The following is a 15,329-nucleotide window of genomic DNA, read 5'->3' as shown; positions in this document are numbered from 1 at the left end:
AAAGGGAACACGTTTATCAACTCACCAGATGCCTGGAGCAGAGCACTGGGTGAGCTTTCAATCAATGTTTGTTGAGTGACTCCCAGAACCCATGACTACAAGTTAGCTCAAAGCAGAACTTCCCTAGAGTCAGAGAGATGAAGGAAGATAGGGCTCTAAACATTCCAGAGGGGTTGAGACAAATATTCTTCTACCCTGCAATGAATATCAACCTTCCCTGCTCCATCTCAATTCCCGATCCCATTTGGATTCAGACATTTAAGAAGCTGGAGAAGCAAATGTTATCCAGTGCCCCGAGAAAGCCTCCGAGGTTCTGCATTCAAGGGTAGGAAAGTTTCACTTTCATAAAGCCTAATAAAATCTCGCTTCCACCGAGCAGGCAGCAGAGACCACACTCACAGAGCCTACGGGGCGCTCTGGATCCTGACGGCGTGGAAACGCAGACTATGACCGGAATATGGGAGTCAGTGGCACTGGCCAGGAAGAGGGCCCGAGGCCTGACCAGGTCCCACACACGCACGCACACACGGAGAAAGGGCCCTGAGAGTTTATGCACCGAGCAGACCTCCACCCAGGACGTGATAGTTATTACAATACAGGATTCTTGCAATTGCCCCAGCCCACCGCCGTCTTGCTTGAGACCCACAGACAAAAACCAAACACATCCTCACTGAAAGGGCAAAAAGAAACCGGGGTGGCGGCGGGGGGAAGAGAGGTGGCCTGCATCCCCCAGCCTCACTGAGGTGGGCTTACCCATTACGCTCCTGTAATCAGAAGCACATTAACCATTTTAAAAATCTCCTCTCTTTTCCATGGCTGATTAAGCAGTTGGGAGCAGAGAGTTTACTGTGAAAAAAAGCAAACAATTACTTGCTAACCGAGGTAAACATTACCTGAGAAGCGGAAGCCGAGCTGTACAGGCCCATTGTCAGTAGGGATTATCATTATAATACTTAAAATAACATTTATAACACTTACTGAAATTACACGAATGAAGTCTGCAGAGACACGGAAATGAAATCAGCCCAATGTGTTTTTATAAGAAAACTGAAATCTCTACCCCTTGGAGGAAAGTTATAGGCATGAACCGTTTTTGCTGGGCCTCCATTAGCGGGTAAAATTTGAATACTGTTTCTTAGGTGAGTTCTAATCTTCTTTGAATCCTCCCAACACATTTTATCTGTAAAAAATCATAGTTAAAAATTTAGTTTGATGGAATGATATTTAAGTGCGTTTCCTCATCTAACTCCCTGAAAGCACCCCAGAGGGTCTCCCTGTCATTTGTTCAAACGAAATAATATTTTCGTTTCCCCGTTTCTCTTTGTTGTCTTATGTGATGAAAAGTAACATTTCTTTTCTTTCAATCCTATTAAGCCAGGCTCGAGGAATGCCAGCCACTCAATCCAAATGCGATCTGGCAGACAGGCACTCTGCTGCAAAAACCGGGTCTGCCAAGCCGGGTTTCCTTTAGGAGTTGACGTGTCACCAGGCATTGGAGCTATGCAACGTTTTCTGAGCAATAACCAGGGTTACAGCAGGCGCGGTGGCTTTTTTCCTTCTTTCTTTTTGTCAGCGGACACACAGGGATCCTTGGCTCAAATATTCGGTCACTTGCGTGGACTCTGTCTTCCCCTCCCCCAGCTCACCTAGGGAGGTTCTGGCTCCTTCTGTGCCTGCAGAACTGGATCTCCTGCCTGGCGGGCAGCTCCTTCATGAGGAAGGAGCCCCTCTCATGCAGAAAGGAGCTTGAGATTCTCTAGTCCTTCCTGAACCCGCTCCGACCCCCATTCCTCTTCCCTCCCTACTGTCACCATCAACAAAGGCAGTTCAACTTACAAATTCCAACTCACCCTTCAAAACCTGCCATCAAATGTCACCTCCTCCCTGAAGCCCTCTCCAGCCTCCGAAAGCATCCGTGCCCCTGTGGCATTTTGCAAACGTGCCAACTCCCTCCAGAAAGATGTGATTAAATAAATTATGGTGCAGCCATCTGATAAAGCACCATGCATACGCCTCTTTTTCATGGCGTGAAAACAAATGGGTTGGTATGGAATTATGTCCACGGCACAGTGCTAAAAGCGAAGGACGCGCAATGCAGAATGACAGACGTAATTGATCCTACTTGAATAATACATGTGCATATGCATAGAAAACTCTTGGAAGACACATAGAAATCAATAAGACTGGGGGGTGACTTCTGGGGAGTGGAAATTGGGGGAGGACGCAAGAAGGGATAATGTGTACATATTCTTTTACTTTGAGTCATTTTCCCGTGAGCAGGGACTACTTTTCTTTTCTTTTTTTTTGTCTTTTTGTCTTTTTGCCTTTTCTTGGGTCGATCCCACGGCACATAGAGGTTCCCAGGCTGGGGGTCGAATCGGAGCTGTAGCCACCGGCCTACGCCAGAGCCACAGCAACACGGGATCCGAGCCACATCTGCCACCTACACCACAGCTTACGGCAACGCCAGATCCTTAACCCACTGAGCGAGGCCAGGGATCGAACCCACAACCTCATGGTTCCTAGTCGGATTCATTAACCACTGGGCCACGATGGGAATTCCCCAGGGACTACTTTTCTGACTAAACAGAACACACTTCATCTATGTTGATGAAAATACTTCATAGTGTCCTTTTGAATTTCTATATTTAACTCACCAGAATAAATGCCATCACAGGGCTGCTCACCATCACTCACTATCAGCCTTACCACACAACTTGCTCAATGGCCCACACTCCCACTAATATCCAGATGAGAAAGTCCTCCCGATGTTACAAGTGCCAATTTATGGTATATGTGGAAAGATGAGACTCTCTTAGTGCCCTACTCAGAGCGAGCTCTGTCGGACTTCCTCTCTGTCACTGGCTGGCTGGAAAACAGAGGGTAAGACCAGCCAGAAAGAACCACCGGGTGACTTCAGAGGTCATTCCTGGGCTATGATCTCAAACAAGAGCAAAGAGGTGGGGCCCTGATGGCCTTCCTGACCAGATAGCCACAAATGGTCAAGTCTTTGGAACATTTTGACCATCTTCAGGTGGTGGGTTTTCTCGTTTCCTGTATGTTGCCACCCTCGGAAGAAAGAACACTTGGAACGACAGGGCCAGGAGAACTGGAAGGGCCCTGACCCTTGGGTTCTTCAGATAAAGCTGCTGTTTGATACTGAAAAATAGATCATGGAGTTCCCATCGTGGCTCAGCGGAAACGAATCTGACTAGCATCCATGAGGATGCAGGTTTGATCCCTGGCCTCACTCAGTGGGTTAAGGATCCAGCATTGCCACAAGGGGTGGTGTAGGTCGCAGATGCAGCTCGGATCCCCAGTTGCTGTGGCTGTGACATAGGCCAACAGCTACAGCTCTGATTAGACCCCTAGCCTGGGTACTTCCATGTGCCGCAGGTACAGCCCTAAAAAGACAAAAAAAAAAAAAAAAAAAGATCGTGATGAGCTAATTACACCCAAATTAGGAAAAAAGTCACAGTGGCAGTGCCATTTCTTTCCTTTTTCCTTTTTTTTTTTTTTTTTTGAGCCACCCCATGGCATCTGGAGTTCCCAGGCCAGGGATCAGATCCGAGCTGCAGGTGCAACCTACACCGGATCCTCAACTCACTGTGAGGGAACTGGACTCAAACCTGCATTCCTGCGCTCCAGAGACACCAAAGATTCCCCGTCATGCCACAGCGGGAACTGCGGCAGCACCATTTCTGTTCAGTATGAAATGGCAGTGGACCAAAACTATTTGACAACAAATACATTTAGGCACAGAAACATTAAACCTAACAATTTTATTCTAATGACAAAACTACCTTTGCACATATGTTCCTTACAAAAGTGCTCACGCCCTGTATATACATTTCATACACACCCACACCCCCACACACACACACCCACATACATCATCAAGCTCAACTGCCCAGAGAGTAAGGGACTTAAGGTTTGCACCAAATCCACCGCCAGGCACACCGAGGTGGCTAGCGGAGTGTGTGTGACACAGCGCCAGGGAACAATCAATAACATACATTGATCATGTTTAGATGCCTTTGTACAACCAAGTACAGCGACCCTGGGAACAACAACTGTTTGCCCGCAAGTTGAGAATCCAAATGATTTCTGTCACTTCACTTTGTAAGTTACAGGGAAATTAAATTTCTTTAAATGATGGGCTGGAGGAATGGGCCAGAGGAAGCGAGAGCCTGAGGTGCTAAGGACCAGATCGGTCCCAGATCCAGCTTGTTCCCTGAGCAGACACAAGGGCTAGAAGGATGCGGAGTGACCACATGCACTGTCTTCTCGGCTCAGACGGTCCCTGGTTTAGAAGCTGGTTTGCAGACCCCATACTCAGATGCCCAGGGAAGTAAGACACAAGAACACAAACCTTCCCCGTGGAAATAGGGGCTGCAGATGGGAGCCAGGACATTTCAAATAACAAAGAAGACCCTCCCCAGCAGCCCCTGTATCCCTTAGTAATGAGCTATGGGTATAATAGAACAAGGCCTGTAGGTACCATATTAAAACCTGGGCCAGAACTACCACGGGATGAATTGAGTGGCCGCTAACTACAGCAGAAGCCCGAAGCATCATTTTCTCTGTCCTCAAACCCTATTTTTCAAACTTGACAGGGGCTGCCGACCTTTGCTTTTTTTCCAGGACTTTTCAAACAAATTCACACTGTACCCTTCCCGATCCACTCGGATGCTGCGATAATCCATATGGGTTTGCTCCGGCTGCTGTAACAAAATACCCCAGACCGGGTGACTCCAATAACAGCAATGTATTTTCTCATGCTCTGGAAGCTGGAAGTCCAAGACCAAAGTGTCAGCAGGGTTGGTTTCTTCCAAGGCTTCTCTCCTCGGCTTGCAGACAGCCTCCATCTCGCTGTGTTCACACACGGCCTTTCCTCTGTGCTCACACCCCTGGGTCTCTGCGGGTCCAAATCCCATCTTCTTATAAGGACACTCGTCACACCGAGCCAGCGCCCACCCTAACAGCCTCCTTCAGACTCACTCCCCTCTTGAAAGGCCCTGTCTCTGAATACAGTCACCATCTGAACTCCTAGGAGTTGGGGCTCCAACTATGAGTTTAGGGAGACATAGTCAGGTCTGCGTCATCCCGAAAGAAGGAGGTCACCTCTCTCATCCGTGTCTGCCCCCGGCCCCGTTGCTTCATTGGTGAGGTGCCTGGGGTGCACCTGCCCCAGGCTTTGCCAGTTGGGGTGGGGGTGGGGGGGAAGAGCATCAGAAATGGTGGTGAGGGAGTTCCCGTCGTGGCTCAGTGGCAACAAATTTGACCAGCATCCACGAGGATGCAGGTTCGATCCCTGGCCTCACTCAGAGGGTTAAGGCACCGGCATTGCCATGAGCTGTGGTGTAGGTCACAGATGCGGCTCAGATTCCACGTTGCTGTGGCTGTAGCGTAGGCTGGTAGCTGTAGCTCCGATTTGACCCCTAGCCTGGGGAACCTCCATATGCCACACGTGCGGCCCTAAAAAGACAAAGAAAGAAAGAAAGAAAGAAAGAAAGAAAGAAAGAAAGAAAGAAAGAAAGGAAGGAAGGAAGGAAGGAAGGAAGGAAGGAAGGAAGGAAGGAAGGAAGGAAGGAGGGAAATGGTGGTGAAACTCCAGAGAAGGATGACACCCTGGCTATCCCTTCCCCTTTTCCAAATGACCTTTTGACTGTGTTGGAAGAGACTTGAACACAACCGCCCCCAACCCCCTTCCAAGACCCAGGTGGCGACATGGCCGGAGAGGAAGACCCAATGAAAATACTCTAACTATGGTCAAAAGGACAGAGGCCCAGACCATAGGTAAAGGTGGGATGGGAGATCACTCAAGATACAGGCAAGAACCCAGCTTCTCAGCTCCCCCTCCCCCAGAGGAACAGCTGAAACCTTTCTTCCCACTCCCCCTTTCTGCCGAATCCCACATCTTCCAGACCCTGGCACCCACTATCATCCCATCACCCCGGAACAGCCAAGCCGGCACTGCACCCCGTCGGGGGTGAGGGGGTGAGAATTTGCTGTGGTTGATTTTGAGTTATAGGCCTTTTTAGAAATCTATTCACGTGTGAGATGCAGCCTGCCTCTGCCACAGAGGGCATGCTTTGCAATCTGAATCGGCAAATTTGTTAACTGACTGTTGAGTCTAATGTTATACCACTATTCTGCCTCTCGTTAGCAACACAAATTACCAGCAATTAGCCGGCTGACTGTTCAAAGGCAGTTCAATTTCATGTATAAAGAGAACTATATAATGCTTAATGTATCTATCAAATGTAATAGCCCAAACAGAATTAATGATATGAATACAATGAGTGCTGATATGGGATAATTACAAGGTGTCCGTCAAGAGAAGCCGCGACAGAGTCAGACACACAATTCAGGCAAACAATCACCCAAGTTGTTGAGGCTGGTCTAGGCTACTTGGAGAGAGAAAAGCCAGGGTGAGGCGGTGGTGAATTCGCAGGTTCTGCTGCTTCCAGACACAGGGCAGGAGAGAGAGGCCACCATGGTGTCTGAAACACACGAGTCAAGTGCAGGAGCTCGAGACCTTGCGAACGTCCCTGAGCCTCCGTATCCTCATCTGTAAAATGGGAACAAGAGCATCCTGCCGCTTGGAGCCCAAACCTGGCACATCGCGAGCACATGAAAAAGAGCGAGCTTTGCGATCTCGGCGGGCCTGGCCCAGAGCAAGGTGCATCATGCTCCGTGTTAGTGTGACGGCCTAAGAATTTCCATGGTGAGGCCCAGCAGACTTCATCCGGCCCACGTCACAGACGGAGTCGCGTGGCGTGATAAAAACGACACTTCCATTTAATTACCGCCTTTTTTTTTTTTCTTCCTCCGGTAACTAAACATTTTCCTCTGCTCGATATCCCTGGAATGGCAGGACCATTCCCAGTGTATTACTTGCATATCTATAATTAAATAATTAAGAATTGTTCAAGCCCTTCCAAACACAACAAAAGGCGATGATTATTTCAAACCCACTTTAGGAAAAGTCAAGCCCCTATCAGCTCCATTTTTTGCTAATAGTTATGCAAGGCTGCACCGGCAGCATTCCCTCTTGCATGCCAGCACACCAATAAATTAAGATATTCCTGGCCGCATCTGCACGAGGGAAATTAGAGCATTACCTGGTCCCCGCCAGTGTGCCAGCTCCGAGCGGCAGGCGCAGCCCACGCTGGGCGACCAGCTGTCTGCGAATGTGGTGTGTGGATCACAGCTCAGAGCCGGGGGATCTCTTAGGAGGCCTGCTCTAATATCACAACTGCCTCGCTGCAGGACTGTTCCCTTCACAGCACAGTATTCAAACACTTCTTCTGCCTCTTTCTTTCCAGCTCCGGACCAGGGAGAACCGGGACCCAGGGCCTCCGAGCTGGTCCCAGGATGCTACAACGTGCCTGGCTGATTTTTCCGGCTCGCCCCAGGTCCTGGCTGGAGAGGATAGCCGTGAGGCACTTTGTTTTCTGAAACCCCAGCCCCGGCTGCCCGGGAGGAGGGGCGACCTCGTTCCTGGCGGGTGTAGCATCGCCGGGCACAGCATCTTCGGCTTTGATGGGGACAAGCGGCCCTTGCAGAGGCTTACACGGCAGAATGATTCTGCAATGGTTTACACCATCGTGAACTCACTGCTCCCCAAAGGAGGCAAAGACCTGTTTCCCCAGAAATGGGTAGAGGCTTCTGACCTGGGAGGCTTATTCCAAGCTGTACGTCCAGGGAGACACTCTTCAGCCTCCAATGTATTCCTTTAAGTCTGAATCCCCTCCCCCACAGGGCTCCCCAGACCCTGACCATGACAGACAGGCCCTGGAAACCGTCCCTGCCTTTAGACAAACAAAAGCAAAGAATGGAGCGCTGCTGGCCGCGGGGCTGGTGAATGTGCAAGGTGTCCAGGATGCAGCCTCTTTGGCAAAGAGAGCCCAAGGCACTGCAGGCCTGGACCAGGCCCGGAGCTCGGCTGGCCACCTTACAAGCAATGGGGGGGGGGGGCAACAACTGTGTCGATAAGGGTCACGGGGATGTGTGGAAGGAGCTGACCCAGGAGCTGCTGCTGAGGCCGAGGGCCGAGATGACAGACTCTGCCACTGGGGTGTGGAAGAGATGAGGACATTTTCAGGCCTTTGAGCTGGATGGTTAGCAGGCAGCTGGCTGTGAGGGTGGAACGGGAAAGAGAAAGAAGCCAAGGCTGGAGACCACACATTTGAGGGTAGTCAATCATGAGGACAAAGTCCAGGGAGGGGTCAACAGGGTCCAGGGGCTGGCAGGCCTACGAAAGTCATCAGCTTTCATATTCAGGAGTCACTAGTGACCCTGGAAAAAAAGAGTTTCAAGGAGCATCATGATCTCTTTGATGCCTCTCTTTGTTGAGCTTTTGTTGAGCCCACCACCTAGAATTATCTTTCCTCTCTTCCCTCAAGTAAACTCCTATTCATCCATCAGAGGCCCAGGTCGAATGCCCCTCCTTTTTCAAACCCCCACTGACCACTCTCTATCCGCACATATCTACTGCACCCACACAGAAAAAGGATAGGCAATCACTCCCCAAACCATTCATACTACTTAGGAATTTGCACATCCATGCGCCTAACTCTCCCATTGGATTGGAAATTCCCTTATAGTGGGGGCTCTCTTTGCCTTGGTGCTGGGTCCCCAGCACTCAGTGCAAAGCCTTGCACAGACCTGGGAGATAAAGACTAGAAGGCATGAGAGGGAAAAGATCTCAAGCATGGGGCAGAGTCTGAGGTCTGTAGATTTTTCCTATGGCCACAGGCTGGGGATGGGGAGGGGGGTGGGGGGGGAGCTGCTTCAAGAGCTTACGTCTGGAGTCACCTCTCCAAACCAAAGGGGACCAGTTACCAGAAGGAGACTCTGCATGATGTATTCGGTACATGGGGACCAACATGTGCCTACCCTGAACTCACGAGGCCTCTTCCCAGCTGGGTGGTGGGTAACTTCAATCTTGCATACAAGGGGGGTAAGCCTCACCCCCAAAGGACAGAACCCCTTATGGTCCCTGGAGGGCCAAGCAAAATAAAAATGGATCCCTCTTCCTTTCCCTGCATCTAGGTATGAACTGCTGCAAAGTGGGCTACATCCTTCTCATGGCTTCACGAGTAGGTTAAACTACCCACGCCGGGCTCATCAGGGCCCAAACATGCCTTCTGGATGTCTTTTCGGAGCATTCCATGCTCCGTATTCTCTTCCCTGATGAAAAAGTGCACTCTAGACTTTAATCATAAATTGTCTAACAACGTGTTTCCCGTAGCTATACCTGCCTCCCAAATAGGTTGAAAGCTTCTAGGGGGCAGAAATGAATCCTGCAACTCCTTTCCAATATCTTCCTTGACCCAGAGCCGAGTGCAGGAATTCACTAAGTGTATTGGATAGACAAGTACAGTTGTTCCTTGCTATCTGAGGGGATTGGTCCCAGGACTTCTACATGGACCAAAATCCGAGGATGCCCAAGTCCCTTACACAAAACGGCCTGGTATTTGCATGTAACCTACACACATCCTCTTGTGTGTAGGTTACATGCAAATACATCAGCTCTAGATTATTTATAATCTCTAATACAATAGAAATGCTATATAAATAGTTGTAAAGACAAAGTAAACGCTATGTAAATAGTGGTACTTGGCAAGTTCCAATTTTGCTTTGGAACTTTCTGGGATTTTAATTTCCCGATAGTTTTGATACACGGGGGCGGGGCGGTTTGAATCCGTGGATGTGGCATCTGTGGGGAAGAAGGGGGAAGCGACAGAACAGGAGGAAGCGACGCCTCGCTACCTGTGGCAGACATTGCCAATCAAGTGCCTATCTGTTCTCCGTGATGAATGATTCACTCAGGGAACTTGACAGCTCCCGCCAGTCTTGTGTGGGGGCTGCACTCCATGGGAAATGGAAGGAGCCGGGAAATGCAAGACCTGCAGGCGGCCCCAAGAAGGGACAGCGCAGGGTGGCAATGTGCTCAGGTGGTGCACCTTTTCTGAGGCTCTCCCCAGCCCTCCTCTGTCGAAAGCTGAAGAGGTCATAGAGAATCAGGAGGAACAAAGAGCCCCCCACCCCATCCCGATTTCGGCATTTCTGCCGAGAGTCCCGGCCACCCCTCTTCCCACTCGACATCCTAGTTTTCACCAGCTAGAGCAAAAGGGGAACCCCATCTCCCTGGGATGCGCCCTTTTCCAGGCTTCTGGCTGCCCACCCAACCAAAATCAGACAAAGAGACAAGGCGGAAGGCGGGGAACTCTGACACAGTTCATTGGCCGCCTTTCATATTCGTTTATAAACATCCTTCCTTCTTCCTTTGCTACTTTCTCTTCTCTAGGCTAAGAAACGTCGCTCAAGACCTGATCTGGGTATCACTTTTCAAATGCCCAAATCCCTGTAAAGGTTTAGTGTCTAGCTGTGTGCATTTTGCTCAGTATTAACATGTTCAATGGAGTACTTTGATTTTTTTTTTATCTAGACGCCAGAAGCTGGTGAATATATGCTTCATAGCTTCAGATAAACCTTTTGTTCTTCTGGGGCTGATCAGCTGGTAGAGCAGCGAGAGGGAGAAGGGGAGGGGAATTCACAGGGGCTCAGCGGTTTCAAAAAGTCAAATTACCTCTGAGCCATAGCAAGGCTGATAATTTAAATGAAAAAATATATATACAGGCTGCAGCACACAACACCGTCTCTGGTAGGACTTTTAATGAAGCCCCAGTTGTGATGACACTGAAGCCGGGAACGCTACAGTGGGATAATTACTTGGCTCCCACACAGCTGAGTTCCATAGATGCATTATTAACGGCACATTCCTCGCCATAACGAGAGCTGAACAGAGGTAAGCTCCGCAGACCTTGGCGTCCGCCATTAGCGGCCTGGCGCAAACACAAATGAGTGTTTTCACAAAAGCATGCAAAGGTTGTGAAATTCCAGCGAAGCCTTTGCTGGGAGGTGGAGATGGGGCAGGGATGGGGGGGGGACGCAGGGAGGGAAGGGCATGTGTGTGTACACACGCACATGCACTCACGCACATATGTGGTCCATGCAGACGTGACCAGAGATGTCACCTTTTCCTGCACAATGTACTTGGAGTAAGGCAACCTGGGAAATTAGGGAGTCAGAACGCATTGATTTTCCCGCAACAGATCCAGGCGGCAGCCCTGATGAAGAATTACAGAGGAAATGCAATAACCTAATTCTCCTCCAACCTGGCCCTGGCTGCACCTGCAGCCCCGCGCTCTGCGCTCACCTGGCGGGGGCCACGGGGTGGCGCCTCCTGGCCTGGGCATGCTGCACAGCCGGGCTCCCTTTGGCCCTGCCAGGCAGTCCCCCTTCTCAAGCCCGGTTCTGTCCCTGAGCCACAGGGCTCATTTGGGCCACATGCACAGAACACTCGGGCATGGCCGGCTGCATCTGAGTCCGAGGGTCTTTTGGAAAGGGGTAAGCCCCAGCTCCGGTACGCCTGCTCCCGGCTTACCCCAATTAAAGCCAGGGACAAAGACACACATACTGTGAACTCAGGGCCAGAGGGACCATGTGCGCGTCCCACACAGAGGCTCCGGAGCACCGGGGTGACTTAGAGGAGACTGCTGGGAAGCCGGTGCCGGCCCTGCACCTCCCCGTGGCCTCCTCCACGGTTGCGCTTCCCCTGGAAGCGTCTGTTTCAAGGTGACCCTGTTTCACGAGTTAGCCCCAGCGTCCCCCGCCTGCTCACAGAACCAGGGGCCTCCCAGTAATTAACACCCGCACTTGATGAGGTCCAGCTGGCAAACTGAAGCGATGCCAGCATCCTGCACTCGACAGCCTGGGCACCTCCAGCCGGGCCCCCGCGAGGACCCCTCCCTCCACGGCCATTCTGGCCACCCTGTCCCCGGAGGGGAAGGTGAAAGTCACCCATCTAGCCTGGATGTTCACAGGAAGTTGTTTCTCAGAGTGAAAAGCTAAAAGTTCCAATGGAGAATTTAAACCGTGGCCCCTCTGAGAACGGAACACCAGGCAGCCACTAAAAATGATGGCAGAGAGGTGTGTGAGCTGACCTGGGCCATGACCACACCATATATTGTTGGGGGAAATGGTCACAAAAGAGTATGGACGTTATAAATCCACTGGAAACTAAACACTGGGTACAAAAGAGTTTGCAGTGATTCCGTTTCTATAAAGGAACAAGAACAGGCACCACTGTCTTAGCTGTCAGAAGGCAGGATCCCGGTGACTCTGGAAGTGGGGCTGCAAGGGGGCAGGGGGTGGTGTTCTGGGGTGTTAGGTGATGTCGTGTCACGATTCGGCATCATCTACACTGATGGGTTCAGTGTGGGAAAACACGGCGAGCTACCTGCTCATGACAGGCAAGCTTTCCTGTGTGTAAGTTATGCATCAGTAACAAGTCATTACACAGTTACTGATATGTGTACTTCTCTGCGTAAATATCAAGCTTCAGTATGTTTTTTAAAACCGTGTTTACATGTGTATAAACACATAGAATCAGGAAAGGTAAACACCAAATTGTTAACAGCAGTTTTCCCCGGGAGGCGAGAAGAAGGATGATTTCTCTCTCTTCTATTTATCAGCATTTTTTCCTTCTAAGTTTAAAAAAAAAAAAAGGAGAGAGGGGCAGCTCATCCGAAATGATAAGGAATACTACCAGTTAGCAAAGCAAATAATAACCACCACTACCACCTCATCGCATGTTCAACAAAGCAAACACTCGAATGCAGTCTGGACCTGTCCAGCCCCAGTCTTCTGAACGCAGGCTCCCCTAGAAAATGGAGACAGAATTCTCCTGCAGAAGTCACTTGCGGAGTGAACAATTTTTCCCTGTCCCGGCCCGTAGGCTGTGTGAACCAAAACGTAAATAAACAGCCCCACGTGCCAGTACATCGCTGCACAGCTTGTCACAGTCACCCACACCACCCAGGAGCCGCCACATGCCACCGGAAGATGGTGAGACAACAGCCAAAGCATGCAAGCAGTTCAGACCCACCCGGCAGGCAAAGGTGTGTGACGCCCCCCCACCCACCCATGGGGCCATCCCCTCCCCTCCCCTGCACCCCATCTTGCCCATTTCAGATTACTTTCTAACAGATCCGTCTTAACTCCTCTGTTTCCCAGTTCATATGCCCAATTTCCCACTGATGCTCAAAACACAGGTGAGAAGATACAGAAGGTTAGCCAGGTATCAGGGGAGACAGGGCTCGTGAAAAGGAGTTATCCAAGCGGACGAATCATTTGCACCCAACCCAAACCAGTATCTTTTAAGTACCTAATCAAGATCTATTTCGAAGAGAGGGGAAGGTTGCAGTGGGAGCTTGAGAAGAAGGGGGGACCCCTGGTGGTGACTGCAGGCTTTCCGACACTGTCCCCAGCAATCTACTTCTGACCCCAGACTCATCTGTACACAGCAGAACAAAAGCTCCGCCAGGAGCAGCCCCCACCCCTTGGAAGTTGTTAGGGATGCTGGTCCCTCGGGTCTGCAGGGACCTCTGCAGGCTCCTCCCTCTAAGATGTTCCATCCAGAGGTACCTCTGGCAGGGTTGTAGCACCTCCCACAGGTCAGCTCCCAGACTCTGCCCTGTCTCTGTGTTCACCAAGTTCCTGGTCCCTCCATGCTAATTTCTGCCTCTCCAGTGGAAAAGCCCAACCAGAGCCCTAGCTCACACTCTCCGTGCAGGAGGGGGCGGGGGGCGGGGGGGGGGGCTTGGATCTCCAAGGAGCAAGACCACGGGCCGCCAGCACAGCACCTGGAAGAAGGCCACTTCCTTGGAAATGGGATGGAGATGATTTAGCAAAGTACAAAAAAATCACTTCCTTCCAGAGGGGAGACCCAGAACTTTGCCAGGGGCTCAGGAGGGACGAATTTCCATCTGCGAGGCTCCCCAGGGTCCCTGCTGGAGGGGTGGGTGAGCTCATCACCGGACCCCACTGAGGAGGGCCCCCCACAGTGCCCAAGGGGCCCCCAGAGGCGCTTCCCCGTCCCCTGCAGGACATCCGTATGAAATGGTGTCCTAGATTACTGGGGATGGGCTGCGCCAGAGAAGAGGAAACACCCCCCCCCCCAGATCACTGGCTGCACAAGTCCTTGAAAAAGCCCCTCCCCCCAGCCGCCTGCCCCTCCACTGAGGGGTGGGGGCCCCCAGGCAGAGACCCTGGCACTGGCCTCCCCCAGCATGAAAAAAGGACATTTTCTGGATTAAGAACCAAAGACGGCAGACTTCTTTCGTAGATTGCTCTGGGTGTTCTGAGACCGGGGTCCAGTTGTCTCTCTCGTTATTAAAAATTCCACACTTCCCTTCCCTTCGGAACCTCTTCCCTGCCTCCCTTCTCCTCCCCTTCCATCACAAAGTTTGGTGGGAGGAAATAGCCACACACCTGCACTAAGCCAGCCAGCAATCTCTGTGCAGAAAGCCCCGGGGCCTCTCCCAAGGAGGGGCTGCTTCATCAAAAGAGAGATGCTCGTCTGTCCATTTATCTGTCCACCTCTCTCTTTCTCTCTCTCCCTCTCTCTCACATACACACCCCCCCTCCAACACACACACAGAGACTCATAAACACACAGGCACACAGCAGAGGGGGCTGCCTGTCACTCACACTCAGAGACATACACACACACACACACACACACACTCTCAAAGAAATATAGACCTATAAACACACAGACCCGGACAAAAACACAAACAAAAATCTATGTATAAGGCAAATACATAGAATCAACAAATATGCAAGGCCACAAACCTACCCAAACCCAAAACCCAGATACAAATCCACCAACATCAAACACACCCCAAAACACACATACACAAAGACACCAAAACACATCAATTAAAGGCTCAGCAACAAACCCCCAGGAATGCAAATAAATACAAACGACCCACTAACTCTCAGCAACAGCAGATCAGATACACCGACACCAAGACCCAGGCTCAGAGACACCCCCTCAGCCAGGCTGTCAACTCTGATGTCTCCGGGGAGCAAGGAGGATGCACGCAGTCTGGTTGTTACAAAACCGGACCTCGGTCAGCTGCTCCAGGCCTGCAGGCAGGGCCTCTTTCAGAGTCAGGCTCTTTCAGAGCTCCTTGGCGACCTCTTTCCTGTTCAGGAACTTAAACTCCCTCTCCCAACCCTGGCATCTTCAGAGACCCTGGCAGGTTGATGCCATCACTGTGCTGGCTAGGGGACAGGGAATGATGTGGGGCGGGGGGCGGTGGGGACCCCTCTCCTGTGTCTCCTGCTGCTTGTCTTTCTCCCAAAAAGGACTGTGCATAAGAAGGGCTCAGGCAGTTAGGGTTTCCTGGCCACCCAGGCTTCAGATGGGGGTTCACATGAGCCAAACTCTCACTGGCTGCAGATGGAAA

General features: G+C 51.0%; 1 protein-coding gene across 10 annotated transcripts in view; it reads right to left on the bottom strand.

Moving 5' to 3' along the window:
• Nucleotides 1-15,329, bottom strand: part of ZNF423 (zinc finger protein 423) — a 370,202-nt gene that overhangs the window by 93,342 nt on the left and 261,531 nt on the right. The gene's annotated exons all lie outside the window — the stretch shown is intronic.

Source organism: Sus scrofa, chromosome 6 (assembly GCF_054392235.1).
Source record: "Sus scrofa isolate SSC_HxYL_T2T_F1_AM1 chromosome 6, Sscrofa_HxYL_maternal_Yorkshire_Landrace_v2.0, whole genome shotgun sequence".
In the NCBI taxonomy this organism is placed as follows: Eukaryota; Metazoa; Chordata; class Mammalia; order Artiodactyla; family Suidae; genus Sus; species Sus scrofa.
This window is presented reverse-complemented; position numbering and strand designations above follow the sequence as displayed.